At 47.8% G+C, this 27,392-nt stretch overlaps 34 non-coding genes across 34 annotated transcripts; 20 read left to right on the top strand and 14 right to left on the bottom strand.

The window, feature by feature from the left end:
• The first annotated feature begins 267 nt into the window (after positions 1-267).
• On the top strand, positions 268-431 carry LOC138412564 (U1 spliceosomal RNA). The gene has a single exon (XR_011244914.1). It is a non-coding gene; the product is annotated as a U1 spliceosomal RNA (small nuclear RNA).
• An 835-nt stretch (positions 432-1,266) lies between these two features.
• On the top strand, positions 1,267-1,430 carry LOC138412575 (U1 spliceosomal RNA). The gene has a single exon (XR_011244921.1). It is a non-coding gene; the product is annotated as a U1 spliceosomal RNA (small nuclear RNA).
• Positions 1,431-2,265: 835 nt separating this feature from the next.
• Positions 2,266-2,429, top strand: LOC138412586 (U1 spliceosomal RNA). Its single transcript, XR_011244924.1, has one exon. It is a non-coding gene; the product is annotated as a U1 spliceosomal RNA (small nuclear RNA).
• Positions 2,430-3,140: 711 nt separating this feature from the next.
• LOC138413272 (U2 spliceosomal RNA) lies at positions 3,141-3,332 on the bottom strand. Its single transcript, XR_011245609.1, has one exon. It is a non-coding gene; the product is annotated as a U2 spliceosomal RNA (small nuclear RNA).
• A 176-nt stretch (positions 3,333-3,508) lies between these two features.
• Positions 3,509-3,626, bottom strand: LOC138412622 (U5 spliceosomal RNA). Its single transcript, XR_011244957.1, has one exon. It is a non-coding gene; the product is annotated as a U5 spliceosomal RNA (small nuclear RNA).
• Positions 3,627-4,361: 735 nt separating this feature from the next.
• LOC138412597 (U1 spliceosomal RNA) lies at positions 4,362-4,525 on the top strand. The gene has a single exon (XR_011244932.1). It is a non-coding gene; the product is annotated as a U1 spliceosomal RNA (small nuclear RNA).
• A 711-nt stretch (positions 4,526-5,236) lies between these two features.
• LOC138413273 (U2 spliceosomal RNA) lies at positions 5,237-5,428 on the bottom strand. Its single transcript, XR_011245610.1, has one exon. It is a non-coding gene; the product is annotated as a U2 spliceosomal RNA (small nuclear RNA).
• Positions 5,429-5,604: 176 nt separating this feature from the next.
• Positions 5,605-5,722, bottom strand: LOC138412623 (U5 spliceosomal RNA). Its single transcript, XR_011244958.1, has one exon. It is a non-coding gene; the product is annotated as a U5 spliceosomal RNA (small nuclear RNA).
• Positions 5,723-6,457: 735 nt separating this feature from the next.
• LOC138412608 (U1 spliceosomal RNA) lies at positions 6,458-6,621 on the top strand. Its single transcript, XR_011244943.1, has one exon. It is a non-coding gene; the product is annotated as a U1 spliceosomal RNA (small nuclear RNA).
• Positions 6,622-7,456: 835 nt separating this feature from the next.
• On the top strand, positions 7,457-7,620 carry LOC138413144 (U1 spliceosomal RNA). The gene has a single exon (XR_011245480.1). It is a non-coding gene; the product is annotated as a U1 spliceosomal RNA (small nuclear RNA).
• Positions 7,621-8,455: 835 nt separating this feature from the next.
• Positions 8,456-8,619, top strand: LOC138412619 (U1 spliceosomal RNA). The gene has a single exon (XR_011244954.1). It is a non-coding gene; the product is annotated as a U1 spliceosomal RNA (small nuclear RNA).
• Positions 8,620-9,330: 711 nt separating this feature from the next.
• LOC138413274 (U2 spliceosomal RNA) lies at positions 9,331-9,522 on the bottom strand. The gene has a single exon (XR_011245611.1). It is a non-coding gene; the product is annotated as a U2 spliceosomal RNA (small nuclear RNA).
• Positions 9,523-9,698: 176 nt separating this feature from the next.
• LOC138412624 (U5 spliceosomal RNA) lies at positions 9,699-9,816 on the bottom strand. Its single transcript, XR_011244959.1, has one exon. It is a non-coding gene; the product is annotated as a U5 spliceosomal RNA (small nuclear RNA).
• Positions 9,817-10,551: 735 nt separating this feature from the next.
• LOC138412630 (U1 spliceosomal RNA) lies at positions 10,552-10,715 on the top strand. The gene has a single exon (XR_011244965.1). It is a non-coding gene; the product is annotated as a U1 spliceosomal RNA (small nuclear RNA).
• An 835-nt stretch (positions 10,716-11,550) lies between these two features.
• LOC138412641 (U1 spliceosomal RNA) lies at positions 11,551-11,714 on the top strand. The gene has a single exon (XR_011244976.1). It is a non-coding gene; the product is annotated as a U1 spliceosomal RNA (small nuclear RNA).
• A 711-nt stretch (positions 11,715-12,425) lies between these two features.
• LOC138413275 (U2 spliceosomal RNA) lies at positions 12,426-12,617 on the bottom strand. Its single transcript, XR_011245612.1, has one exon. It is a non-coding gene; the product is annotated as a U2 spliceosomal RNA (small nuclear RNA).
• A 176-nt stretch (positions 12,618-12,793) lies between these two features.
• Positions 12,794-12,911, bottom strand: LOC138412625 (U5 spliceosomal RNA). Its single transcript, XR_011244960.1, has one exon. It is a non-coding gene; the product is annotated as a U5 spliceosomal RNA (small nuclear RNA).
• Positions 12,912-13,646: 735 nt separating this feature from the next.
• On the top strand, positions 13,647-13,810 carry LOC138412652 (U1 spliceosomal RNA). Its single transcript, XR_011244987.1, has one exon. It is a non-coding gene; the product is annotated as a U1 spliceosomal RNA (small nuclear RNA).
• An 835-nt stretch (positions 13,811-14,645) lies between these two features.
• LOC138413145 (U1 spliceosomal RNA) lies at positions 14,646-14,809 on the top strand. The gene has a single exon (XR_011245481.1). It is a non-coding gene; the product is annotated as a U1 spliceosomal RNA (small nuclear RNA).
• An 835-nt stretch (positions 14,810-15,644) lies between these two features.
• On the top strand, positions 15,645-15,808 carry LOC138412663 (U1 spliceosomal RNA). The gene has a single exon (XR_011244998.1). It is a non-coding gene; the product is annotated as a U1 spliceosomal RNA (small nuclear RNA).
• A 711-nt stretch (positions 15,809-16,519) lies between these two features.
• LOC138413276 (U2 spliceosomal RNA) lies at positions 16,520-16,711 on the bottom strand. Its single transcript, XR_011245613.1, has one exon. It is a non-coding gene; the product is annotated as a U2 spliceosomal RNA (small nuclear RNA).
• Positions 16,712-16,887: 176 nt separating this feature from the next.
• LOC138412626 (U5 spliceosomal RNA) lies at positions 16,888-17,005 on the bottom strand. The gene has a single exon (XR_011244961.1). It is a non-coding gene; the product is annotated as a U5 spliceosomal RNA (small nuclear RNA).
• A 735-nt stretch (positions 17,006-17,740) lies between these two features.
• LOC138412675 (U1 spliceosomal RNA) lies at positions 17,741-17,904 on the top strand. The gene has a single exon (XR_011245010.1). It is a non-coding gene; the product is annotated as a U1 spliceosomal RNA (small nuclear RNA).
• An 835-nt stretch (positions 17,905-18,739) lies between these two features.
• LOC138412686 (U1 spliceosomal RNA) lies at positions 18,740-18,903 on the top strand. Its single transcript, XR_011245021.1, has one exon. It is a non-coding gene; the product is annotated as a U1 spliceosomal RNA (small nuclear RNA).
• An 835-nt stretch (positions 18,904-19,738) lies between these two features.
• LOC138412697 (U1 spliceosomal RNA) lies at positions 19,739-19,902 on the top strand. The gene has a single exon (XR_011245032.1). It is a non-coding gene; the product is annotated as a U1 spliceosomal RNA (small nuclear RNA).
• Positions 19,903-20,737: 835 nt separating this feature from the next.
• Positions 20,738-20,901, top strand: LOC138412708 (U1 spliceosomal RNA). The gene has a single exon (XR_011245043.1). It is a non-coding gene; the product is annotated as a U1 spliceosomal RNA (small nuclear RNA).
• A 711-nt stretch (positions 20,902-21,612) lies between these two features.
• Positions 21,613-21,804, bottom strand: LOC138413277 (U2 spliceosomal RNA). Its single transcript, XR_011245614.1, has one exon. It is a non-coding gene; the product is annotated as a U2 spliceosomal RNA (small nuclear RNA).
• Positions 21,805-21,980: 176 nt separating this feature from the next.
• LOC138412627 (U5 spliceosomal RNA) lies at positions 21,981-22,098 on the bottom strand. The gene has a single exon (XR_011244962.1). It is a non-coding gene; the product is annotated as a U5 spliceosomal RNA (small nuclear RNA).
• A 735-nt stretch (positions 22,099-22,833) lies between these two features.
• Positions 22,834-22,997, top strand: LOC138412719 (U1 spliceosomal RNA). Its single transcript, XR_011245054.1, has one exon. It is a non-coding gene; the product is annotated as a U1 spliceosomal RNA (small nuclear RNA).
• A 711-nt stretch (positions 22,998-23,708) lies between these two features.
• LOC138413278 (U2 spliceosomal RNA) lies at positions 23,709-23,900 on the bottom strand. The gene has a single exon (XR_011245615.1). It is a non-coding gene; the product is annotated as a U2 spliceosomal RNA (small nuclear RNA).
• A 176-nt stretch (positions 23,901-24,076) lies between these two features.
• Positions 24,077-24,194, bottom strand: LOC138412628 (U5 spliceosomal RNA). Its single transcript, XR_011244963.1, has one exon. It is a non-coding gene; the product is annotated as a U5 spliceosomal RNA (small nuclear RNA).
• Positions 24,195-24,929: 735 nt separating this feature from the next.
• LOC138412730 (U1 spliceosomal RNA) lies at positions 24,930-25,093 on the top strand. The gene has a single exon (XR_011245065.1). It is a non-coding gene; the product is annotated as a U1 spliceosomal RNA (small nuclear RNA).
• Positions 25,094-25,928: 835 nt separating this feature from the next.
• Positions 25,929-26,092, top strand: LOC138413146 (U1 spliceosomal RNA). Its single transcript, XR_011245482.1, has one exon. It is a non-coding gene; the product is annotated as a U1 spliceosomal RNA (small nuclear RNA).
• Positions 26,093-26,927: 835 nt separating this feature from the next.
• Positions 26,928-27,091, top strand: LOC138412741 (U1 spliceosomal RNA). The gene has a single exon (XR_011245076.1). It is a non-coding gene; the product is annotated as a U1 spliceosomal RNA (small nuclear RNA).
• The last annotated feature ends 301 nt before the right edge of the window (positions 27,092-27,392 follow it).

The raw sequence follows: 27,392 nt of genomic DNA on the forward strand, positions 1-27,392 counted from the left end.
TTACCCGGTGGCTTCTCAGGAAGTTTTACTCTGTTTTGGCAAGGGGAATAAAAGGACGGGAGCCAAGAAATGTGATAAATTAATGTATATGTCATTTCACAGCCTAGTCATTTCACAGCAGTGTTTGCTTCAGTTCAACAAATCCTGTATCAAAGGAGGACGAGGCGTTACCGAAGGCTTTTGGGCTCTGCGAATATGCATTGCAGGCACCGTGAGCCAAACAACTGTGTCTCAGAGCTAGGGCCCTGTCTCCGGTGCTCCCAACTCATACTTACCTGGCAGGGGAGATACCATGATCAAGAAGGTGGTTCACCCAGGGCGAGGCCCAGCCATTGCACTTCGGTTGTGCTGACCCCTGCGAATTCCCCAAATGTGGGAATCTCGACTGCATAATTTCTGGTAGTGGGGGACTGCGTCCGCGCTCTCCCCTGATCATTATGTTCAATTACAAGAAATGCCGGCAAAAATGTATAGCTCTAGTTTTTACGGCGTGTTTTGTACTCCCAAAGCCATGCATTCACTGATGCCACTGGCTTGTGGTGGATGTTGGAGTGGCATTATAGCCTCTCGGTGACAGTCACCACCTTCACGGTAGGCCTCTCTTTGCTTTCCTATCCCAGTATGCAACATTCCCAACCCTCTGCCAATCAAAAGTAGACACATCTTTATTTCCTCCTGCCCTGGCTAATGTGGTTGGCTTTTGAGCCTGTCTTAGCAATACATCCCTGAACTGCATACATTTGGTCCTATATGCTGCCACCAAGCTTCTCACCAAGTCTCCCAGAAGGTCTTGTGTGAAAACAAGTTTTCATGCTTGACAAAGGCTGAGACGTGTTCTCTCCTCCCCCGAGTGGGCTGTTTTGATCAGTCACGTATGCTAGAAAAACTTGTACTGCCTGCATGCTTGTTTTCCAGAATTCATAGCAGTTGGTGTTGTCTCAGAGACAAAGGCATTGTGTCATCTGGCTTTTGCTGTGATTTCTCAGAGACGGCCAGAGGTTACCCGGTGGCTTTTCAGGAAGTTTGACTCTGTTTTGGCAAGGGGAATAAAAGGACGGGAGCCAAGAAATGTGATAAATTAATTTATATGTCATTTCACAGCCTAGTCATTTCACAGCAGTGTTTGCTTCACTTCAACAAATCCTGTATCAAAGGAGGACGAGGCGTTACCGAAGGCTTTTGGGCTCTGCGAATATGCATTGCAGGCACCGTGAGCCAAACAACTGTGTCTCAGAGCTAGGGCCCTGTCTCCGGTGCTCCCAACTCATACTTACCTGGCAGGGGAGATACCATGATCAAGAAGGTGGTTCACCCAGGGCGAGGCCCAGCCATTGCACTTCGGTTGTGCTGACCCCTGCGAATTCCCCAAATGTGGGAATCTCGACTGCATAATTTCTGGTAGTGGGGGACTGCGTCCGCGCTCTCCCCTGATCATTATGTTCAATTACAAGAAATGCCGGCAAAAATGTATAGCTCTAGTTTTTACAGCGTGTTTTGTACTCCCAAAGCCACGCATTCACTGATGCCACTGGCTTGTGGTGGATGTTGGAGTGGCATTATAGCCTCTCGGTGACAGTCACCACCTTCACGGTAGGCCTCTCTTTGCTTTCCTATCCCAGTATGCAACATTCCCAACCCTCTGCCAATCAAAAGTAGACACATCTTTATTTCCTCCTGCCCTGGCTAATGTGGTTGGCTTTTGAGCCTGTCTTAGCAATACATCCCTGAACTGCATACATTTGGTCCTAAATGCTGCCACCAAGCTTCTCACCAAGTCTCCCAGAAGGTCTTGTGTGAAAACAAGTTTTCATGCTTGACAAAGGCTGAGACGTGTTCTCTCCTCCCCCGAGTTGGCTGTTTTGATCAGTCACGTATGCTAGAAAAACTTGTACTGCCTGCATGCTTGTTTTCCAGAATTCATAGCAGTTGGTGTTGTCTCAGAGACAAAGGCATTGTGTCATCTGGCTTTTGCTGTGATTTCTCAGAGACGGCCAGAGGTTACACGGTGGCTTCTCAGGAAGTTTTACTCTGTTTTGGCAAGGGGAATAAAAGGACGGGAGCCAAGAAATGTGATAAATTAATTTATATGTCATTTCACAGCCTAGTCATTTCACAGCAGTGTTTGCTTCACTTCAACAAATAATGTATCAAAGGAGGACGAGGCGTTACCGAAGGCTTTTGGGCTCTGCGAATATGCATTGCAGGCACCGTGAGCCAAACAACTGTGTCTCAGAGCTAGGGCCCTGTCTCCGGTGCTCCCAACTCATACTTACCTGGCAGGGGAGATACCATGATCAAGAAGGTGGTTCACCCAGGGCGAGGCCCAGCCATTGCACTTCGGTTGTGCTGACCCCTGCGAATTCCCCAAATGTGGGAATCTCGACTGCATAATTTCTGGTAGTGGGGGACTGCGTCCGCGCTCTCCCCTGATCATTATGTTCAATTACAAGAAATGCCGGCAAAAATGTATAGCTCTAGTTTTTACGGCGTGTTTTGTACTCCCAAAGCCATGCATTCACTGATGCCACTGGCTTGTGGTGGATGTTGGAGTGGCATTATAGCCTCTCGGTGACAGTCACCACCTTCACGGTAGGCCTCTCTTTGCTTTCCGATCCCAGTATGCAACATTCCCAACCCTCTGCCAATCAAAAGTAGACACATCTTTATTTCCTCCTGCCCTGGCTAATGTGGTTGGCTTTTGAGCCTGTCTTAGCAATACATCCCTGAACTGCATACATTTGGTCCTATATGCTGCCACCAAGCTTCTCACCAAGTCTCCCAGAAGGTCTTGTGTGAAAACAAGTTTTCATGCTTGACAAAGGCTTCCAACTCAATTTGGAATCCAGTTCAAGCTCATTGGGATCCCACTGAGAGCCGTGCATGGTCAGGCACAGACGTGTAGTAGACATCTACTGCAGCCATATCAATCCGTAAGGAATTGGGAACCCCTGATCAGAGTTTCTGGATTGTTCTTCAATCAAGACTCAAGGCAAAAGGAGACTGTGCTTATGACGTTGTATCCCTTACACACTGGCTCTCTCTCTCTCTGCCGGACCATTACCTTCATTTCCTTCACCCGCTGTGAATTGACTTTTGAAACAGGACAATTGTTTGAGTGCTTGGTTTTCTACAAGGTAAGAACAGAGTGCACCGTTCCCAGCGGCACTGCAATGCTAGGTCGATGCGTGGAGTGAAAGGAGCAAGCTCCAAATTTCAGCCCCTCGTGCTAAAAATCGGCTTAATATGTAGTCCTCTTATAGAGGACATATCAGATATTAAACTGATAAGAACAGATACTACACTTGATCTTAGCCAAAAGGCCGAGAAGCGATAACCCCCAAGTGGTGGATGTCCGTGCCGAGCTCTTGGCACAAATCTCACGTGTTGTGGTACCTCGTACGTACGCACGCATAACAATGGCTGCTGCTTATCGCCTCCGCCCAACCTCTCCTTTGTGGACACAGGGTTTCTGAAGTTGGACAGCTCTTTGACTTTTCACAATTTCAAAAGGCTCAGCAATACAGCAAAGCCTTCCAAAAATATATTCAACTCATGGATGTTCCTCTCCACGGAAGTCTTTAGTAAAAGGCGAAAGACTTGTGCGCTTTGAAGAGAAACCAGAGTCAGCATGGCCCTCTGTTCCTGAGCAGCAGAGGAGGCTCTCGGTGACAGTCACCACCTTCACGGTAGGCCTCTCTTTGCTTTCCTATCCCAGTATGCAACATTCCCAACCCTCTGCCAATCAAAAGTAGACACATCTTTATTTCCTCCTGCCCTGGCTAATGTGGTTGGCTTTTGAGCCTGTCTTAGCAATACATCCCTGAACTGCATACATTTGGTCCTAAATGCTGCCACCAAGCTTCTCACCAAGTCTCCCAGAAGGTCTTGTGTGAAAACAAGTTTTCATGCTTGACAAAGGCTGAGACGTGTTCTCTCCTCCCCCGAGTTGGCTGTTTTGATCAGTCACGTGTGCTAGAAAAACTTGTACTGCCTGCATGCTTGTTTTCCAGAATTCATAGCAGTTGGTGTTGTCTCAGAGACAAAGGCATTGTGTCATCTGGCTTTTGCTGTGATTTCTCAGAGACGGCCAGAGGTTACCCGGTGGCTTTTCAGGAAGTTTTACTCTGTTTTGGCAAGGGGAATAAAAGGACGGGAGCCAAGAAATGTGATAAATTAATTTATATGTCATTTCACAGCCTAGTCATTTCACAGCAGTGTTTGCTTCACTTCAACAAATCCTGTATCAAAGGAGGACGAGGCGTTACCGAAGGCTTTTGGGCTCTGCGAATATGCATTGCAGGCACCGTGAGCCAAACAACTGTGTCTCAGAGCTAGGGCCCTGTCTCCGGTGCTCCCAACTCATACTTACCTGGCAGGGGAGATACCATGATCAAGAAGGTGGTTCACCCAGGGCGAGGCCCAGCCATTGCACTTCGGTTGTGCTGACCCCTGCGAATTCCCCAAATGTGGGAATCTCGACTGCATAATTTCTGGTAGTGGGGGACTGCGTCCGCGCTCTCCCCTGATCATTATGTTCAATTACAAGAAATGCCGGCAAAAATGTATAGCTCTAGTTTTTACGGCGTGTTTTGTACTCCCAAAGCCACGCATTCACTGATGCCACTGGCTTGTGGTGGATGTTGGAGTGGCATTATAGCCTCTCGGTGACAGTCACCACCTTCACGGTAGGCCTCTCTTTGCTTTCCGATCCCAGTATGCAACATTCCCAACCCTCTGCCAATCAAAAGTAGACACATCTTTATTTCCTCCTGCCCTGGCTAATGTGGTTGGCTTTTGAGCCTGTCTTAGCAATACATCCCTGAACTGCATACATTTGGTCCTATATGCTGCCACCAAGCTTCTCACCAAGTCTCCCAGAAGGTCTTGTGTGAAAACAAGTTTTCATGCTTGACAAAGGCTTCCAACTCAATTTGGAATCCAGTTCAAGCTCATTGGGATCCCACTGAGAGCCGTGCATGGTCAGGCACAGACGTGTAGTAGACATCTACTGCAGCCATATCAATCCGTAAGGAATTGGGAACCCCTGATCAGAGTTTCTGGATTGTTCTTCAATCAAGACTCAAGGCAAAAGGAGACTGTGCTTATGACGTTGTATCCCTTACACACTGGCTCTCTCTCTCTCTGCCGGACCATTACCTTCATTTCCTTCACCCGCTGTGAATTGACTTTTGAAACAGGACAATTGTTTGAGTGCTTGGTTTTCTACAAGGTAAGAACAGAGTGCACCGTTCCCAGCGGCACTGCAATGCTAGGTCGATGCGTGGAGTGAAAGGAGCAAGCTCCAAATTTCAGCCCCTCGTGCTAAAAATCGGCTTAATATGTAGTCCTCTTATAGAGGACATATCAGATATTAAACTGATAAGAACAGATACTACACTTGATCTTAGCCAAAAGGCCGAGAAGCGATAACCCCCAAGTGGTGGATGTCCGTGCCGAGCTCTTGGCACAAATCTCACGTGTTGTGGTACCTCGTACGTACGCACGCATAACAATGGCTGCTGCTTATCGCCTCCGCCCAACCTCTCCTTTGTGGACACAGGGTTTCTGAAGTTGGACAGCTCTTTGACTTTTCACAATTTCAAAAGGCTCAGCAATACAGCAAAGCCTTCCAAAAATATATTCAACTCATGGATGTTCCTCTCCACGGAAGTCTTTAGTAAAAGGCGAAAGACTTGTGCGCTTTGAAGAGAAACCAGAGTCAGCATGGCCCTCTGTTCCTGAGCAGCAGAGGAGGCTCTCGGTGACAGTCACCACCTTCACGGTAGGCCTCTCTTTGCTTTCCTATCCCAGTATGCAACATTCCCAACCCTCTGCCAATCAAAAGTAGACACATCTTTATTTCCTCCTGCCCTGGCTAATGTGGTTGGCTTTTGAGCCTGTCTTAGCAATACATCCCTGAACTGCATACATTTGGTCCTAAATGCTGCCACCAAGCTTCTCACCAAGTCTCCCAGAAGGTCTTGTGTGAAAACAAGTTTTCATGCTTGACAAAGGCTGAGACGTGTTCTCTCCTCCCCCGAGTTGGCTGTTTTGATCAGTCACGTGTGCTAGAAAAACTTGTACTGCCTGCATGCTTGTTTTCCAGAATTCATAGCAGTTGGTGTTGTCTCAGAGACAAAGGCATTGTGTCATCTGGCTTTTGCTGTGATTTCTCAGAGACGGCCAGAGGTTACCCGGTGGCTTTTCAGGAAGTTTGACTCTGTTTTGGCAAGGGGAATAAAAGGACGGGAGCCAAGAAATGTGATAAATTAATTTATATGTCATTTCACAGCCTAGTCATTTCACAGCAGTGTTTGCTTCACTTCAACAAATCCTGTATCAAAGGAGGACGAGGCGTTACCGAAGGCTTTTGGGCTCTGCGAATATGCATTGCAGGCACCGTGAGCCAAACAACTGTGTCTCAGAGCTAGGGCCCTGTCTCCGGTGCTCCCAACTCATACTTACCTGGCAGGGGAGATACCATGATCAAGAAGGTGGTTCACCCAGGGCGAGGCCCAGCCATTGCACTTCGGTTGTGCTGACCCCTGCGAATTCCCCAAATGTGGGAATCTCGACTGCATAATTTCTGGTAGTGGGGGACTGCGTCCGCGCTCTCCCCTGATCATTATGTTCAATTACAAGAAATGCCGGCAAAAATGTATAGCTCTAGTTTTTACGGCGTGTTTTGTACTCCCAAAGCCACGCATTCACTGATGCCACTGGCTTGTGGTGGATGTTGGAGTGGCATTATAGCCTCTCGGTGACAGTCACCACCTTCACGGTAGGCCTCTCTTTGCTTTCCTATCCCAGTATGCAACATTCCCAACCCTCTGCCAATCAAAAGTAGACACATCTTTATTTCCTCCTGCCCTGGCTAATGTGGTTGGCTTTTGAGCCTGTCTTAGCAATACATCCCTGAACTGCATACATTTGGTCCTAAATGCTGCCACCAAGCTTCTCACCAAGTCTCCCAGAAGGTCTTGTGTGAAAACAAGTTTTCATGCTTGACAAAGGCTGAGACGTGTTCTCTCCTCCCCCGAGTTGGCTGTTTTGATCAGTCACGTATGCTAGAAAAACTTGTACTGCCTGCATGCTTGTTTTCCAGAATTCATAGCAGTTGGTGTTGTCTCAGAGACAAAGGCATTGTGTCATCTGGCTTTTGCTGTGATTTCTCAGAGACGGCCAGAGGTTACCCGGTGGCTTCTCAGGAAGTTTTACTCTGTTTTGGCAAGGGGAATAAAAGGACGGGAGCCAAGAAATGTGATAAATTAATTTATATGTCATTTCACAGCCTAGTCATTTCACAGCAGTGTTTGCTTCACTTCAACAAATAATGTATCAAAGGAGGACGAGGCGTTACCGAAGGCTTTTGGGCTCTGCGAATATGCATTGCAGGCACCGTGAGCCAAACAACTGTGTCTCAGAGCTAGGGCCCTGTCTCCGGTGCTCCCAACTCATACTTACCTGGCAGGGGAGATACCATGATTAAGAAGGTGGTTCACCCAGGGCGAGGCCCAGCCATTGCACTTCGGTTGTGCTGACCCCTGCGAATTCCCCAAATGTGGGAATCTCGACTGCATAATTTCTGGTAGTGGGGGACTGCGTCCGCGCTCTCCCCTGATCATTATGTTCAATTACAAGAAATGCCGGCAAAAATGTATAGCTCTAGTTTTTACGGCGTGTTTTGTACTCCCAAAGCCACGCATTCACTGATGCCACTGGCTTGTGGTGGATGTTGGAGTGGCATTATAGCCTCTCGGTGACAGTCACCACCTTCACGGTAGGCCTCTCTTTGCTTTCCTATCCCAGTATGCAACATTCCCAACCCTCTGCCAATCAAAAGTAGACACATCTTTATTTCCTCCTGCCCTGGCTAATGTGGTTGGCTTTTGAGCCTGTCTTAGCAATACATCCCTGAACTGCATACATTTGGTCCTATATGCTGCCACCAAGCTTCTCACCAAGTCTCCCAGAAGGTCTTGTGTGAAAACAAGTTTTCATGCTTGACAAAGGCTGAGACGTGTTCTCTCCTCCCCCGAGTGGGCTGTTTTGATCAGTCACGTATGCTAGAAAAACTTGTACTGCCTGCATGCTTGTTTTCCAGAATTCATAGCAGTTGGTGTTGTCTCAGAGACAAAGGCATTGTGTCATCTGGCTTTTGCTGTGATTTCTCAGAGACGGCCAGAGGTTACCCGGTGGCTTTTCAGGAAGTTTGACTCTGTTTTGGCAAGGGGAATAAAAGGACGGGAGCCAAGAAATGTGATAAATTAATTTATATGTCATTTCACAGCCTAGTCATTTCACAGCAGTGTTTGCTTCACTTCAACAAATCCTGTATCAAAGGAGGACGAGGCGTTACCGAAGGCTTTTGGGCTCTGCGAATATGCATTGCAGGCACCGTGAGCCAAACAACTGTGTCTCAGAGCTAGGGCCCTGTCTCCGGTGCTCCCAACTCATACTTACCTGGCAGGGGAGATACCATGATCAAGAAGGTGGTTCACCCAGGGCGAGGCCCAGCCATTGCACTTCGGTTGTGCTGACCCCTGCGAATTCCCCAAATGTGGGAATCTCGACTGCATAATTTCTGGTAGTGGGGGACTGCGTCCGCGCTCTCCCCTGATCATTATGTTCAATTACAAGAAATGCCGGCAAAAATGTATAGCTCTAGTTTTTACGGCGTGTTTTGTACTCCCAAAGCCACGCATTCACTGATGCCACTGGCTTGTGGTGGATGTTGGAGTGGCATTATAGCCTCTCGGTGACAGTCACCACCTTCACGGTAGGCCTCTCTTTGCTTTCCGATCCCAGTATGCAACATTCCCAACCCTCTGCCAATCAAAAGTAGACACATCTTTATTTCCTCCTGCCCTGGCTAATGTGGTTGGCTTTTGAGCCTGTCTTAGCAATACATCCCTGAACTGCATACATTTGGTCCTATATGCTGCCACCAAGCTTCTCACCAAGTCTCCCAGAAGGTCTTGTGTGAAAACAAGTTTTCATGCTTGACAAAGGCTTCCAACTCAATTTGGAATCCAGTTCAAGCTCATTGGGATCCCACTGAGAGCCGTGCATGGTCAGGCACAGACGTGTAGTAGACATCTACTGCAGCCATATCAATCCGTAAGGAATTGGGAACCCCTGATCAGAGTTTCTGGATTGTTCTTCAATCAAGACTCAAGGCAAAAGGAGACTGTGCTTATGACGTTGTATCCCTTACACACTGGCTCTCTCTCTCTCTGCCGGACCATTACCTTCATTTCCTTCACCCGCTGTGAATTGACTTTTGAAACAGGACAATTGTTTGAGTGCTTGGTTTTCTACAAGGTAAGAACAGAGTGCACCGTTCCCAGCGGCACTGCAATGCTAGGTCGATGCGTGGAGTGAAAGGAGCAAGCTCCAAATTTCAGCCCCTCGTGCTAAAAATCGGCTTAATATGTAGTCCTCTTATAGAGGACATATCAGATATTAAACTGATAAGAACAGATACTACACTTGATCTTAGCCAAAAGGCCGAGAAGCGATAACCCCCAAGTGGTGGATGTCCGTGCCGAGCTCTTGGCACAAATCTCACGTGTTGTGGTACCTCGTACGTACGCACGCATAACAATGGCTGCTGCTTATCGCCTCCGCCCAACCTCTCCTTTGTGGACACAGGGTTTCTGAAGTTGGACAGCTCTTTGACTTTTCACAATTTCAAAAGGCTCAGCAATACAGCAAAGCCTTCCAAAAATATATTCAACTCATGGATGTTCCTCTCCACGGAAGTCTTTAGTAAAAGGCGAAAGACTTGTGCGCTTTGAAGAGAAACCAGAGTCAGCATGGCCCTCTGTTCCTGAGCAGCAGAGGAGGCTCTCGGTGACAGTCACCACCTTCACGGTAGGCCTCTCTTTGCTTTCCTATCCCAGTATGCAACATTCCCAACCCTCTGCCAATCAAAAGTAGACACATCTTTATTTCCTCCTGCCCTGGCTAATGTGGTTGGCTTTTGAGCCTGTCTTAGCAATACATCCCTGAACTGCATACATTTGGTCCTAAATGCTGCCACCAAGCTTCTCACCAAGTCTCCCAGAAGGTCTTGTGTGAAAACAAGTTTTCATGCTTGACAAAGGCTGAGACGTGTTCTCTCCTCCCCCGAGTTGGCTGTTTTGATCAGTCACGTATGCTAGAAAAACTTGTACTGCCTGCATGCTTGTTTTCCAGAATTCATAGCAGTTGGTGTTGTCTCAGAGACAAAGGCATTGTGTCATCTGGCTTTTGCTGTGATTTCTCAGAGACGGCCAGAGGTTACCCGGTGGCTTCTCAGGAAGTTTTACTCTGTTTTGGCAAGGGGAATAAAAGGACGGGAGCCAAGAAATGTGATAAATTAATGTATATGTCATTTCACAGCCTAGTCATTTCACAGCAGTGTTTGCTTCACTTCAACAAATCCTGTATCAAAGGAGGACGAGGCGTTACCGAAGGCTTTTGGGCTCTGCGAATATGCATTGCAGGCACCGTGAGCCAAACAACTGTGTCTCAGAGCTAGGGCCCTGTCTCCGGTGCTCCCAACTCATACTTACCTGGCAGGGGAGATACCATGATCAAGAAGGTGGTTCACCCAGGGCGAGGCCCAGCCATTGCACTTCGGTTGTGCTGACCCCTGCGAATTCCCCAAATGTGGGAATCTCGACTGCATAATTTCTGGTAGTGGGGGACTGCGTCCGCGCTCTCCCCTGATCATTATGTTCAATTACAAGAAATGCCGGCAAAAATGTATAGCTCTAGTTTTTACAGCGTGTTTTGTACTCCCAAAGCCACGCATTCACTGATGCCACTGGCTTGTGGTGGATGTTGGAGTGGCATTATAGCCTCTCGGTGACAGTCACCACCTTCACGGTAGGCCTCTCTTTGCTTTCCTATCCCAGTATGCAACATTCCCAACCCTCTGCCAATCAAAAGTAGACACATCTTTATTTCCTCCTGCCCTGGCTAATGTGGTTGGCTTTTGAGCCTGTCTTAGCAATACATCCCTGAACTGCATACATTTGGTCCTAAATGCTGCCACCAAGCTTCTCACCAAGTCTCCCAGAAGGTCTTGTGTGAAAACAAGTTTTCATGCTTGACAAAGGCTGAGACGTGTTCTCTCCTCCCCCGAGTTGGCTGTTTTGATCAGTCACGTATGCTAGAAAAACTTGTACTGCCTGCATGCTTGTTTTCCAGAATTCATAGCAGTTGGTGTTGTCTCAGAGACAAAGGCATTGTGTCATCTGGCTTTTGCTGTGATTTCTCAGAGACGGCCAGAGGTTACCCGGTGGCTTCTCAGGAAGTTTTACTCTGTTTTGGCAAGGGGAATAAAAGGACGGGAGCCAAGAAATGTGATAAATTAATGTATATGTCATTTCACAGCCTAGTCATTTCACAGCAGTGTTTGCTTCAGTTCAACAAATCCTGTATCAAAGGAGGACGAGGCGTTACCGAAGGCTTTTGGGCTCTGCGAATATGCATTGCAGGCACCGTGAGCCAAACAACTGTGTCTCAGAGCTAGGGCCCTGTCTCCGGTGCTCCCAACTCATACTTACCTGGCAGGGGAGATACCATGATCAAGAAGGTGGTTCACCCAGGGCGAGGCCCAGCCATTGCACTTCGGTTGTGCTGACCCCTGCGAATTCCCCAAATGTGGGAATCTCGACTGCATAATTTCTGGTAGTGGGGGACTGCGTCCGCGCTCTCCCCTGATCATTATGTTCAATTACAAGAAATGCCGGCAAAAATGTATAGCTCTAGTTTTTACGGCGTGTTTTGTACTCCCAAAGCCATGCATTCACTGATGCCACTGGCTTGTGGTGGATGTTGGAGTGGCATTATAGCCTCTCGGTGACAGTCACCACCTTCACGGTAGGCCTCTCTTTGCTTTCCGATCCCAGTATGCAACATTCCCAACCCTCTGCCAATCAAAAGTAGACACATCTTTATTTCCTCCTGCCCTGGCTAATGTGGTTGGCTTTTGAGCCTGTCTTAGCAATACATCCCTGAACTGCATACATTTGGTCCTATATGCTGCCACCAAGCTTCTCACCAAGTCTCCCAGAAGGTCTTGTGTGAAAACAAGTTTTCATGCTTGACAAAGGCTTCCAACTCAATTTGGAATCCAGTTCAAGCTCATTGGGATCCCACTGAGAGCCGTGCATGGTCAGGCACAGACGTGTAGTAGACATCTACTGCAGCCATATCAATCCGTAAGGAATTGGGAACCCCTGATCAGAGTTTCTGGATTGTTCTTCAATCAAGACTCAAGGCAAAAGGAGACTGTGCTTATGACGTTGTATCCCTTACACACTGGCTCTCTCTCTCTCTGCCGGACCATTACCTTCATTTCCTTCACCCGCTGTGAATTGACTTTTGAAACAGGACAATTGTTTGAGTGCTTGGTTTTCTACAAGGTAAGAACAGAGTGCACCGTTCCCAGCGGCACTGCAATGCTAGGTCGATGCGTGGAGTGAAAGGAGCAAGCTCCAAATTTCAGCCCCTCGTGCTAAAAATCGGCTTAATATGTAGTCCTCTTATAGAGGACATATCAGATATTAAACTGATAAGAACAGATACTACACTTGATCTTAGCCAAAAGGCCGAGAAGCGATAACCCCCAAGTGGTGGATGTCCGTGCCGAGCTCTTGGCACAAATCTCACGTGTTGTGGTACCTCGTACGTACGCACGCATAACAATGGCTGCTGCTTATCGCCTCCGCCCAACCTCTCCTTTGTGGACACAGGGTTTCTGAAGTTGGACAGCTCTTTGACTTTTCACAATTTCAAAAGGCTCAGCAATACAGCAAAGCCTTCCAAAAATATATTCAACTCATGGATGTTCCTCTCCACGGAAGTCTTTAGTAAAAGGCGAAAGACTTGTGCGCTTTGAAGAGAAACCAGAGTCAGCATGGCCCTCTGTTCCTGAGCAGCAGAGGAGGCTCTCGGTGACAGTCACCACCTTCACGGTAGGCCTCTCTTTGCTTTCCTATCCCAGTATGCAACATTCCCAACCCTCTGCCAATCAAAAGTAGACACATCTTTATTTCCTCCTGCCCTGGCTAATGTGGTTGGCTTTTGAGCCTGTCTTAGCAATACATCCCTGAACTGCATACATTTGGTCCTAAATGCTGCCACCAAGCTTCTCACCAAGTCTCCCAGAAGGTCTTGTGTGAAAACAAGTTTTCATGCTTGACAAAGGCTGAGACGTGTTCTCTCCTCCCCCGAGTTGGCTGTTTTGATCAGTCACGTGTGCTAGAAAAACTTGTACTGCCTGCATGCTTGTTTTCCAGAATTCATAGCAGTTGGTGTTGTCTCAGAGACAAAGGCATTGTGTCATCTGGCTTTTGCTGTGATTTCTCAGAGACGGCCAGAGGTTACCCGGTGGCTTTTCAGGAAGTTTGACTCTGTTTTGGCAAGGGGAATAAAAGGACGGGAGCCAAGAAATGTGATAAATTAATTTATATGTCATTTCACAGCCTAGTCATTTCACAGCAGTGTTTGCTTCACTTCAACAAATCCTGTATCAAAGGAGGACGAGGCGTTACCGAAGGCTTTTGGGCTCTGCGAATATGCATTGCAGGCACCGTGAGCCAAACAACTGTGTCTCAGAGCTAGGGCCCTGTCTCCGGTGCTCCCAACTCATACTTACCTGGCAGGGGAGATACCATGATCAAGAAGGTGGTTCACCCAGGGCGAGGCCCAGCCATTGCACTTCGGTTGTGCTGACCCCTGCGAATTCCCCAAATGTGGGAATCTCGACTGCATAATTTCTGGTAGTGGGGGACTGCGTCCGCGCTCTCCCCTGATCATTATGTTCAATTACAAGAAATGCCGGCAAAAATGTATAGCTCTAGTTTTTACGGCGTGTTTTGTACTCCCAAAGCCACGCATTCACTGATGCCACTGGCTTGTGGTGGATGTTGGAGTGGCATTATAGCCTCTCGGTGACAGTCACCACCTTCACGGTAGGCCTCTCTTTGCTTTCCTATCCCAGTATGCAACATTCCCAACCCTCTGCCAATCAAAAGTAGACACATCTTTATTTCCTCCTGCCCTGGCTAATGTGGTTGGCTTTTGAGCCTGTCTTAGCAATACATCCCTGAACTGCATACATTTGGTCCTAAATGCTGCCACCAAGCTTCTCACCAAGTCTCCCAGAAGGTCTTGTGTGAAAACAAGTTTTCATGCTTGACAAAGGCTGAGACGTGTTCTCTCCTCCCCCGAGTTGGCTGTTTTGATCAGTCACGTATGCTAGAAAAACTTGTACTGCCTGCATGCTTGTTTTCCAGAATTCATAGCAGTTGGTGTTGTCTCAGAGACAAAGGCATTGTGTCATCTGGCTTTTGCTGTGATTTCTCAGAGACGGCCAGAGGTTACCCGGTGGCTTCTCAGGAAGTTTTACTCTGTTTTGGCAAGGGGAATAAAAGGACGGGAGCCAAGAAATGTGATAAATTAATTTATATGTCATTTCACAGCCTAGTCATTTCACAGCAGTGTTTGCTTCACTTCAACAAATAATGTATCAAAGGAGGACGAGGCGTTACCGAAGGCTTTTGGGCTCTGCGAATATGCATTGCAGGCACCGTGAGCCAAACAACTGTGTCTCAGAGCTAGGGCCCTGTCTCCGGTGCTCCCAACTCATACTTACCTGGCAGGGGAGATACCATGATTAAGAAGGTGGTTCACCCAGGGCGAGGCCCAGCCATTGCACTTCGGTTGTGCTGACCCCTGCGAATTCCCCAAATGTGGGAATCTCGACTGCATAATTTCTGGTAGTGGGGGACTGCGTCCGCGCTCTCCCCTGATCATTATGTTCAATTACAAGAAATGCCGGCAAAAATGTATAGCTCTAGTTTTTACGGCGTGTTTTGTACTCCCAAAGCCACGCATTCACTGATGCCACTGGCTTGTGGTGGATGTTGGAGTGGCATTATAGCCTCTCGGTGACAGTCACCACCTTCACGGTAGGCCTCTCTTTGCTTTCCTATCCCAGTATGCAACATTCCCAACCCTCTGCCAATCAAAAGTAGACACATCTTTATTTCCTCCTGCCCTGGCTAATGTGGTTGGCTTTTGAGCCTGTCTTAGCAATACATCCCTGAACTGCATACATTTGGTCCTATATGCTGCCACCAAGCTTCTCACCAAGTCTCCCAGAAGGTCTTGTGTGAAAACAAGTTTTCATGCTTGACAAAGGCTGAGACGTGTTCTCTCCTCCCCCGAGTGGGCTGTTTTGATCAGTCACGTATGCTAGAAAAACTTGTACTGCCTGCATGCTTGTTTTCCAGAATTCATAGCAGTTGGTGTTGTCTCAGAGACAAAGGCATTGTGTCATCTGGCTTTTGCTGTGATTTCTCAGAGACGGCCAGAGGTTACCCGGTGGCTTTTCAGGAAGTTTGACTCTGTTTTGGCAAGGGGAATAAAAGGACGGGAGCCAAGAAATGTGATAAATTAATTTATATGTCATTTCACAGCCTAGTCATTTCACAGCAGTGTTTGCTTCACTTCAACAAATCCTGTATCAAAGGAGGACGAGGCGTTACCGAAGGCTTTTGGGCTCTGCGAATATGCATTGCAGGCACCGTGAGCCAAACAACTGTGTCTCAGAGCTAGGGCCCTGTCTCCGGTGCTCCCAACTCATACTTACCTGGCAGGGGAGATACCATGATCAAGAAGGTGGTTCACCCAGGGCGAGGCCCAGCCATTGCACTTCGGTTGTGCTGACCCCTGCGAATTCCCCAAATGTGGGAATCTCGACTGCATAATTTCTGGTAGTGGGGGACTGCGTCCGCGCTCTCCCCTGATCATTATGTTCAATTACAAGAAATGCCGGCAAAAATGTATAGCTCTAGTTTTTACGGCGTGTTTTGTACTCCCAAAGCCACGCATTCACTGATGCCACTGGCTTGTGGTGGATGTTGGAGTGGCATTATAGCCTCTCGGTGACAGTCACCACCTTCACGGTAGGCCTCTCTTTGCTTTCCGATCCCAGTATGCAACATTCCCAACCCTCTGCCAATCAAAAGTAGACACATCTTTATTTCCTCCTGCCCTGGCTAATGTGGTTGGCTTTTGAGCCTGTCTTAGCAATACATCCCTGAACTGCATACATTTGGTCCTATATGCTGCCACCAAGCTTCTCACCAAGTCTCCCAGAAGGTCTTGTGTGAAAACAAGTTTTCATGCTTGACAAAGGCTTCCAACTCAATTTGGAATCCAGTTCAAGCTCATTGGGATCCCACTGAGAGCCGTGCATGGTCAGGCACAGACGTGTAGTAGACATCTACTGCAGCCATATCAATCCGTAAGGAATTGGGAACCCCTGATCAGAGTTTCTGGATTGTTCTTCAATCAAGACTCAAGGCAAAAGGAGACTGTGCTTATGACGTTGTATCCCTTACACACTGGCTCTCTCTCTCTCTGCCGGACCATTACCTTCATTTCCTTCACCCGCTGTGAATTGACTTTTGAAACAGGACAATTGTTTGAGTGCTTGGTTTTCTACAAGGTAAGAACAGAGTGCACCGTTCCCAGCGGCACTGCAATGCTAGGTCGATGCGTGGAGTGAAAGGAGCAAGCTCCAAATTTCAGCCCCTCGTGCTAAAAATCGGCTTAATATGTAGTCCTCTTATAGAGGACATATCAGATATTAAACTGATAAGAACAGATACTACACTTGATCTTAGCCAAAAGGCCGAGAAGCGATAACCCCCAAGTGGTGGATGTCCGTGCCGAGCTCTTGGCACAAATCTCACGTGTTGTGGTACCTCGTACGTACGCACGCATAACAATGGCTGCTGCTTATCGCCTCCGCCCAACCTCTCCTTTGTGGACACAGGGTTTCTGAAGTTGGACAGCTCTTTGACTTTTCACAATTTCAAAAGGCTCAGCAATACAGCAAAGCCTTCCAAAAATATATTCAACTCATGGATGTTCCTCTCCACGGAAGTCTTTAGTAAAAGGCGAAAGACTTGTGCGCTTTGAAGAGAAACCAGAGTCAGCATGGCCCTCTGTTCCTGAGCAGCAGAGGAGGCTCTCGGTGACAGTCACCACCTTCACGGTAGGCCTCTCTTTGCTTTCCTATCCCAGTATGCAACATTCCCAACCCTCTGCCAATCAAAAGTAGACACATCTTTATTTCCTCCTGCCCTGGCTAATGTGGTTGGCTTTTGAGCCTGTCTTAGCAATACATCCCTGAACTGCATACATTTGGTCCTAAATGCTGCCACCAAGCTTCTCACCAAGTCTCCCAGAAGGTCTTGTGTGAAAACAAGTTTTCATGCTTGACAAAGGCTGAGACGTGTTCTCTCCTCCCCCGAGTTGGCTGTTTTGATCAGTCACGTATGCTAGAAAAACTTGTACTGCCTGCATGCTTGTTTTCCAGAATTCATAGCAGTTGGTGTTGTCTCAGAGACAAAGGCATTGTGTCATCTGGCTTTTGCTGTGATTTCTCAGAGACGGCCAGAGGTTACCCGGTGGCTTCTCAGGAAGTTTTACTCTGTTTTGGCAAGGGGAATAAAAGGACGGGAGCCAAGAAATGTGATAAATTAATGTATATGTCATTTCACAGCCTAGTCATTTCACAGCAGTGTTTGCTTCACTTCAACAAATCCTGTATCAAAGGAGGACGAGGCGTTACCGAAGGCTTTTGGGCTCTGCGAATATGCATTGCAGGCACCGTGAGCCAAACAACTGTGTCTCAGAGCTAGGGCCCTGTCTCCGGTGCTCCCAACTCATACTTACCTGGCAGGGGAGATACCATGATCAAGAAGGTGGTTCACCCAGGGCGAGGCCCAGCCATTGCACTTCGGTTGTGCTGACCCCTGCGAATTCCCCAAATGTGGGAATCTCGACTGCATAATTTCTGGTAGTGGGGGACTGCGTCCGCGCTCTCCCCTGATCATTATGTTCAATTACAAGAAATGCCGGCAAAAATGTATAGCTCTAGTTTTTACAGCGTGTTTTGTACTCCCAAAGCCACGCATTCACTGATGCCACTGGCTTGTGGTGGATGTTGGAGTGGCATTATAGCCTCTCGGTGACAGTCACCACCTTCACGGTAGGCCTCTCTTTGCTTTCCTATCCCAGTATGCAACATTCCCAACCCTCTGCCAATCAAAAGTAGACACATCTTTATTTCCTCCTGCCCTGGCTAATGTGGTTGGCTTTTGAGCCTGTCTTAGCAATACATCCCTGAACTGCATACATTTGGTCCTAAATGCTGCCACCAAGCTTCTCACCAAGTCTCCCAGAAGGTCTTGTGTGAAAACAAGTTTTCATGCTTGACAAAGGCTGAGACGTGTTCTCTCCTCCCCCGAGTTGGCTGTTTTGATCAGTCACGTATGCTAGAAAAACTTGTACTGCCTGCATGCTTGTTTTCCAGAATTCATAGCAGTTGGTGTTGTCTCAGAGACAAAGGCATTGTGTCATCTGGCTTTTGCTGTGATTTCTCAGAGACGGCCAGAGGTTACCCGGTGGCTTCTCAGGAAGTTTTACTCTGTTTTGGCAAGGGGAATAAAAGGACGGGAGCCAAGAAATGTGATAAATTAATGTATATGTCATTTCACAGCCTAGTCATTTCACAGCAGTGTTTGCTTCAGTTCAACAAATCCTGTATCAAAGGAGGACGAGGCGTTACCGAAGGCTTTTGGGCTCTGCGAATATGCATTGCAGGCACCGTGAGCCAAACAACTGTGTCTCAGAGCTAGGGCCCTGTCTCCGGTGCTCCCAACTCATACTTACCTGGCAGGGGAGATACCATGATCAAGAAGGTGGTTCACCCAGGGCGAGGCCCAGCCATTGCACTTCGGTTGTGCTGACCCCTGCGAATTCCCCAAATGTGGGAATCTCGACTGCATAATTTCTGGTAGTGGGGGACTGCGTCCGCGCTCTCCCCTGATCATTATGTTCAATTACAAGAAATGCCGGCAAAAATGTATAGCTCTAGTTTTTACGGCGTGTTTTGTACTCCCAAAGCCATGCATTCACTGATGCCACTGGCTTGTGGTGGATGTTGGAGTGGCATTATAGCCTCTCGGTGACAGTCACCACCTTCACGGTAGGCCTCTCTTTGCTTTCCTATCCCAGTATGCAACATTCCCAACCCTCTGCCAATCAAAAGTAGACACATCTTTATTTCCTCCTGCCCTGGCTAATGTGGTTGGCTTTTGAGCCTGTCTTAGCAATACATCCCTGAACTGCATACATTTGGTCCTATATGCTGCCACCAAGCTTCTCACCAAGTCTCCCAGAAGGTCTTGTGTGAAAACAAGTTTTCATGCTTGACAAAGGCTGAGACGTGTTCTCTCCTCCCCCGAGTGGGCTGTTTTGATCAGTCACGTATGCTAGAAAAACTTGTACTGCCTGCATGCTTGTTTTCCAGAATTCATAGCAGTTGGTGTTGTCTCAGAGACAAAGGCATTGTGTCATCTGGCTTTTGCTGTGATTTCTCAGAGACGGCCAGAGGTTACCCGGTGGCTTTTCAGGAAGTTTGACTCTGTTTTGGCAAGGGGAATAAAAGGACGGGAGCCAAGAAATGTGATAAATTAATTTATATGTCATTTCACAGCCTAGTCATTTCACAGCAGTGTTTGCTTCACTTCAACAAATCCTGTATCAAAGGAGGACGAGGCGTTACCGAAGGCTTTTGGGCTCTGCGAATATGCATTGCAGGCACCGTGAGCCAAACAACTGTGTCTCAGAGCTAGGGCCCTGTCTCCGGTGCTCCCAACTCATACTTACCTGGCAGGGGAGATACCATGATCAAGAAGGTGGTTCACCCAGGGCGAGGCCCAGCCATTGCACTTCGGTTGTGCTGACCCCTGCGAATTCCCCAAATGTGGGAATCTCGACTGCATAATTTCTGGTAGTGGGGGACTGCGTCCGCGCTCTCCCCTGATCATTATGTTCAATTACAAGAAATGCCGGCAAAAATGTATAGCTCTAGTTTTTACAGCGTGTTTTGTACTCCCAAAGCCACGCATTCACTGATGCCACTGGCTTGTGGTGGATGTTGGAGTGGCATTATAGCCTCTCGGTGACAGTCACCACCTTCACGGTAGGCCTCTCTTTGCTTTCCTATCCCAGTATGCAACATTCCCAACCCTCTGCCAATCAAAAGTAGACACATCTTTATTTCCTCCTGCCCTGGCTAATGTGGTTGGCTTTTGAGCCTGTCTTAGCAATACATCCCTGAACTGCATACATTTGGTCCTAAATGCTGCCACCAAGCTTCTCACCAAGTCTCCCAGAAGGTCTTGTGTGAAAACAAGTTTTCATGCTTGACAAAGGCTGAGACGTGTTCTCTCCTCCCCCGAGTTGGCTGTTTTGATCAGTCACGTATGCTAGAAAAACTTGTACTGCCTGCATGCTTGTTTTCCAGAATTCATAGCAGTTGGTGTTGTCTCAGAGACAAAGGCATTGTGTCATCTGGCTTTTGCTGTGATTTCTCAGAGACGGCCAGAGGTTACACGGTGGCTTCTCAGGAAGTTTTACTCTGTTTTGGCAAGGGGAATAAAAGGACGGGAGCCAAGAAATGTGATAAATTAATTTATATGTCATTTCACAGCCTAGTCATTTCACAGCAGTGTTTGCTTCACTTCAACAAATAATGTATCAAAGGAGGACGAGGCGTTACCGAAGGCTTTTGGGCTCTGCGAATATGCATTGCAGGCACCGTGAGCCAAACAACTGTGTCTCAGAGCTAGGGCCCTGTCTCCGGTGCTCCCAACTCATACTTACCTGGCAGGGGAGATACCATGATCAAGAAGGTGGTTCACCCAGGGCGAGGCCCAGCCATTGCACTTCGGTTGTGCTGACCCCTGCGAATTCCCCAAATGTGGGAATCTCGACTGCATAATTTCTGGTAGTGGGGGACTGCGTCCGCGCTCTCCCCTGATCATTATGTTCAATTACAAGAAATGCCGGCAAAAATGTATAGCTCTAGTTTTTACGGCGTGTTTTGTACTCCCAAAGCCATGCATTCACTGATGCCACTGGCTTGTGGTGGATGTTGGAGTGGCATTATAGCCTCTCGGTGACAGTCACCACCTTCACGGTAGGCCTCTCTTTGCTTTCCGATCCCAGTATGCAACATTCCCAACCCTCTGCCAATCAAAAGTAGACACATCTTTATTTCCTCCTGCCCTGGCTAATGTGGTTGGCTTTTGAGCCTGTCTTAGCAATACATCCCTGAACTGCATACATTTGGTCCTATATGCTGCCACCAAGCTTCTCACCAAGTCTCCCAGAAGGTCTTGTGTGAAAACAAGTTTTCATGCTTGACAAAGGCTTCCAACTCAATTTGGAATCCAGTTCAAGCTCATTGGGATCCCACTGAGAGCCGTGCATGGTCAGGCACAGACGTGTAGTAGACATCTACTGCAGCCATATCAATCCGTAAGGAATTGGGAACCCCTGATCAGAGTTTCTGGATTGTTCTTCAATCAAGACTCAAGGCAAAAGGAGACTGTGCTTATGACGTTGTATCCCTTACACACTGGCTCTCTCTCTCTCTGCCGGACCATTACCTTCATTTCCTTCACCCGCTGTGAATTGACTTTTGAAACAGGACAATTGTTTGAGTGCTTGGTTTTCTACAAGGTAAGAACAGAGTGCACCGTTCCCAGCGGCACTGCAATGCTAGGTCGATGCGTGGAGTGAAAGGAGCAAGCTCCAAATTTCAGCCCCTCGTGCTAAAAATCGGCTTAATATGTAGTCCTCTTATAGAGGACATATCAGATATTAAACTGATAAGAACAGATACTACACTTGATCTTAGCCAAAAGGCCGAGAAGCGATAACCCCCAAGTGGTGGATGTCCGTGCCGAGCTCTTGGCACAAATCTCACGTGTTGTGGTACCTCGTACGTACGCACGCATAACAATGGCTGCTGCTTATCGCCTCCGCCCAACCTCTCCTTTGTGGACACAGGGTTTCTGAAGTTGGACAGCTCTTTGACTTTTCACAATTTCAAAAGGCTCAGCAATACAGCAAAGCCTTCCAAAAATATATTCAACTCATGGATGTTCCTCTCCACGGAAGTCTTTAGTAAAAGGCGAAAGACTTGTGCGCTTTGAAGAGAAACCAGAGTCAGCATGGCCCTCTGTTCCTGAGCAGCAGAGGAGGCTCTCGGTGACAGTCACCACCTTCACGGTAGGCCTCTCTTTGCTTTCCTATCCCAGTATGCAACATTCCCAACCCTCTGCCAATCAAAAGTAGACACATCTTTATTTCCTCCTGCCCTGGCTAATGTGGTTGGCTTTTGAGCCTGTCTTAGCAATACATCCCTGAACTGCATACATTTGGTCCTAAATGCTGCCACCAAGCTTCTCACCAAGTCTCCCAGAAGGTCTTGTGTGAAAACAAGTTTTCATGCTTGACAAAGGCTGAGACGTGTTCTCTCCTCCCCCGAGTTGGCTGTTTTGATCAGTCACGTGTGCTAGAAAAACTTGTACTGCCTGCATGCTTGTTTTCCAGAATTCATAGCAGTTGGTGTTGTCTCAGAGACAAAGGCATTGTGTCATCTGGCTTTTGCTGTGATTTCTCAGAGACGGCCAGAGGTTACCCGGTGGCTTTTCAGGAAGTTTTACTCTGTTTTGGCAAGGGGAATAAAAGGACGGGAGCCAAGAAATGTGATAAATTAATTTATATGTCATTTCACAGCCTAGTCATTTCACAGCAGTGTTTGCTTCACTTCAACAAATCCTGTATCAAAGGAGGACGAGGCGTTACCGAAGGCTTTTGGGCTCTGCGAATATGCATTGCAGGCACCGTGAGCCAAACAACTGTGTCTCAGAGCTAGGGCCCTGTCTCCGGTGCTCCCAACTCATACTTACCTGGCAGGGGAGATACCATGATCAAGAAGGTGGTTCACCCAGGGCGAGGCCCAGCCATTGCACTTCGGTTGTGCTGACCCCTGCGAATTCCCCAAATGTGGGAATCTCGACTGCATAATTTCTGGTAGTGGGGGACTGCGTCCGCGCTCTCCCCTGATCATTATGTTCAATTACAAGAAATGCCGGCAAAAATGTATAGCTCTAGTTTTTACGGCGTGTTTTGTACTCCCAAAGCCACGCATTCACTGATGCCACTGGCTTGTGGTGGATGTTGGAGTGGCATTATAGCCTCTCGGTGACAGTCACCACCTTCACGGTAGGCCTCTCTTTGCTTTCCGATCCCAGTATGCAACATTCCCAACCCTCTGCCAATCAAAAGTAGACACATCTTTATTTCCTCCTGCCCTGGCTAATGTGGTTGGCTTTTGAGCCTGTCTTAGCAATACATCCCTGAACTGCATACATTTGGTCCTATATGCTGCCACCAAGCTTCTCACCAAGTCTCCCAGAAGGTCTTGTGTGAAAACAAGTTTTCATGCTTGACAAAGGCTTCCAACTCAATTTGGAATCCAGTTCAAGCTCATTGGGATCCCACTGAGAGCCGTGCATGGTCAGGCACAGACGTGTAGTAGACATCTACTGCAGCCATATCAATCCGTAAGGAATTGGGAACCCCTGATCAGAGTTTCTGGATTGTTCTTCAATCAAGACTCAAGGCAAAAGGAGACTGTGCTTATGACGTTGTATCCCTTACACACTGGCTCTCTCTCTCTCTGCCGGACCATTACCTTCATTTCCTTCACCCGCTGTGAATTGACTTTTGAAACAGGACAATTGTTTGAGTGCTTGGTTTTCTACAAGGTAAGAACAGAGTGCACCGTTCCCAGCGGCACTGCAATGCTAGGTCGATGCGTGGAGTGAAAGGAGCAAGCTCCAAATTTCAGCCCCTCGTGCTAAAAATCGGCTTAATATGTAGTCCTCTTATAGAGGACATATCAGATATTAAACTGATAAGAACAGATACTACACTTGATCTTAGCCAAAAGGCCGAGAAGCGATAACCCCCAAGTGGTGGATGTCCGTGCCGAGCTCTTGGCACAAATCTCACGTGTTGTGGTACCTCGTACGTACGCACGCATAACAATGGCTGCTGCTTATCGCCTCCGCCCAACCTCTCCTTTGTGGACACAGGGTTTCTGAAGTTGGACAGCTCTTTGACTTTTCACAATTTCAAAAGGCTCAGCAATACAGCAAAGCCTTCCAAAAATATATTCAACTCATGGATGTTCCTCTCCACGGAAGTCTTTAGTAAAAGGCGAAAGACTTGTGCGCTTTGAAGAGAAACCAGAGTCAGCATGGCCCTCTGTTCCTGAGCAGCAGAGGAGGCTCTCGGTGACAGTCACCACCTTCACGGTAGGCCTCTCTTTGCTTTCCTATCCCAGTATGCAACATTCCCAACCCTCTGCCAATCAAAAGTAGACACATCTTTATTTCCTCCTGCCCTGGCTAATGTGGTTGGCTTTTGAGCCTGTCTTAGCAATACATCCCTGAACTGCATACATTTGGTCCTAAATGCTGCCACCAAGCTTCTCACCAAGTCTCCCAGAAGGTCTTGTGTGAAAACAAGTTTTCATGCTTGACAAAGGCTGAGACGTGTTCTCTCCTCCCCCGAGTTGGCTGTTTTGATCAGTCACGTGTGCTAGAAAAACTTGTACTGCCTGCATGCTTGTTTTCCAGAATTCATAGCAGTTGGTGTTGTCTCAGAGACAAAGGCATTGTGTCATCTGGCTTTTGCTGTGATTTCTCAGAGACGGCCAGAGGTTACCCGGTGGCTTTTCAGGAAGTTTGACTCTGTTTTGGCAAGGGGAATAAAAGGACGGGAGCCAAGAAATGTGATAAATTAATTTATATGTCATTTCACAGCCTAGTCATTTCACAGCAGTGTTTGCTTCACTTCAACAAATCCTGTATCAAAGGAGGACGAGGCGTTACCGAAGGCTTTTGGGCTCTGCGAATATGCATTGCAGGCACCGTGAGCCAAACAACTGTGTCTCAGAGCTAGGGCCCTGTCTCCGGTGCTCCCAACTCATACTTACCTGGCAGGGGAGATACCATGATCAAGAAGGTGGTTCACCCAGGGCGAGGCCCAGCCATTGCACTTCGGTTGTGCTGACCCCTGCGAATTCCCCAAATGTGGGAATCTCGACTGCATAATTTCTGGTAGTGGGGGACTGCGTCCGCGCTCTCCCCTGATCATTATGTTCAATTACAAGAAATGCCGGCAAAAATGTATAGCTCTAGTTTTTACGGCATGTTTTGTACTCCCAAAGCCACGCATTCACTGATGCCACTGGCTTGTGGTGGATGTTGGAGTGGCATTATAGCCTCTCGGTGACAGTCACCACCTTCACGGTAGGCCTCTCTTTGCTTTCCTATCCCAGTATGCAACATTCCCAACCCTCTGCCAATCAAAAGTAGACACATCTTTATTTCCTCCTGCCCTGGCTAATGTGGTTGGCTTTTGAGCCTGTCTTAGCAATACATCCCTGAACTGCATACATTTGGTCCTAAATGCTGCCACCAAGCTTCTCACCAAGTCTCCCAGAAGGTCTTGTGTGAAAACAAGTTTTCATGCTTGACAAAGGCTGAGACGTGTTCTCTCCTCCCCCGAGTTGGCTGTTTTGATCAGTCACGTATGCTAGAAAAACTTGTACTGCCTGCATGCTTGTTTTCCAGAATTCATAGCAGTTGGTGTTGTCTCAGAGACAAAGGCATTGTGTCATCTGGCTTTTGCTGTGATTTCTCAGAGACGGCCAGAGGTTACACGGTGGCTTCTCAGGAAGTTTTACTCTGTTTTGGCAAGGGGAATAAAAGGACGGGAGCCAAGAAATGTGATAAATTAATTTATATGTCATTTCACAGCCTAGTCATTTCACAGCAGTGTTTGCTTCACTTCAACAAATAATGTATCAAAGGAGGACGAGGCGTTACCGAAGGCTTTTGGGCTCTGCGAATATGCATTGCAGGCACCGTGAGCCAAACAACTGTGTCTCAGAGCTAGGGCCCTGTCTCCGGTGCTCCCAACTCATACTTACCTGGCAGGGGAGATACCATGATTAAGAAGGTGGTTCACCCAGGGCGAGGCCCAGCCATTGCACTTCGGTTGTGCTGACCCCTGCGAATTCCCCAAATGTGGGAATCTCGACTGCATAATTTCTGGTAGTGGGGGACTGCGTCCGCGCTCTCCCCTGATCATTATGTTCAATTACAAGAAATGCCGGCAAAAATGTATAGCTCTAGTTTTTACGGCGTGTTTTGTACTCCCAAAGCCACGCATTCACTGATGCCACTGGCTTGTGGTGGATGTTGGAGTGGCATTATAGCCTCTCGGTGACAGTCACCACCTTCACGGTAGGCCTCTCTTTGCTTTCCTATCCCAGTATGCAACATTCCCAACCCTCTGCCAATCAAAAGTAGACACATCTTTATTTCCTCCTGCCCTGGCTAATGTGGTTGGCTTTTGAGCCTGTCTTAGCAATACATCCCTGAACTGCATACATTTGGTCCTATATGCTGCCACCAAGCTTCTCACCAAGTCTCCCAGAAGGTCTTGTGTGAAAACAAGTTTTCATGCTTGACAAAGGCTGAGACGTGTTCTCTCCTCCCCCGAGTGGGCTGTTTTGATCAGTCACGTATGCTAGAAAAACTTGTACTGCCTGCATGCTTGTTTTCCAGAATTCATAGCAGTTGGTGTTGTCTCAGAGACAAAGGCATTGTGTCATCTGGCTTTTGCTGTGATTTCTCAGAGACGGCCAGAGGTTACCCGGTGGCTTTTCAGGAAGTTTGACTCTGTTTTGGCAAGGGGAATAAAAGGACGGGAGCCAAGAAATGTGATAAATTAATTTATATGTCATTTCACAGCCTAGTCATTTCACAGCAGTGTTTGCTTCACTTCAACAAATCCTGTATCAAAGGAGGACGAGGCGTTACCGAAGGCTTTTGGGCTCTGCGAATATGCATTGCAGGCACCGTGAGCCAAACAACTGTGTCTCAGAGCTAGGGCCCTGTCTCCGGTGCTCCCAACTCATACTTACCTGGCAGGGGAGATACCATGATCAAGAAGGTGGTTCACCCAGGGCGAGGCCCAGCCATTGCACTTCGGTTGTGCTGACCCCTGCGAATTCCCCAAATGTGGGAATCTCGACTGCATAATTTCTGGTAGTGGGGGACTGCGTCCGCGCTCTCCCCTGATCATTATGTTCAATTACAAGAAATGCCGGCAAAAATGTATAGCTCTAGTTTTTACGGCGTGTTTTGTACTCCCAAAGCCACGCATTCACTGATGCCACTGGCTTGTGGTGGATGTTGGAGTGGCATTATAGCCTCTCGGTGACAGTCACCACCTTCACGGTAGGCCTCTCTTTGCTTTCCGATCCCAGTATGCAACATTCCCAACCCTCTGCCAATCAAAAGTAGACACATCTTTATTTCCTCCTGCCCTGGCTAATGTGGTTGGCTTTTGAGCCTGTCTTAGCAATACATCCCTGAACT

This window comes from Paralichthys olivaceus, chromosome 12, assembly GCF_024713975.1.
Source record: "Paralichthys olivaceus isolate ysfri-2021 chromosome 12, ASM2471397v2, whole genome shotgun sequence".
Lineage (NCBI taxonomy): Eukaryota > Metazoa > Chordata > Actinopteri > Pleuronectiformes > Paralichthyidae > Paralichthys > Paralichthys olivaceus.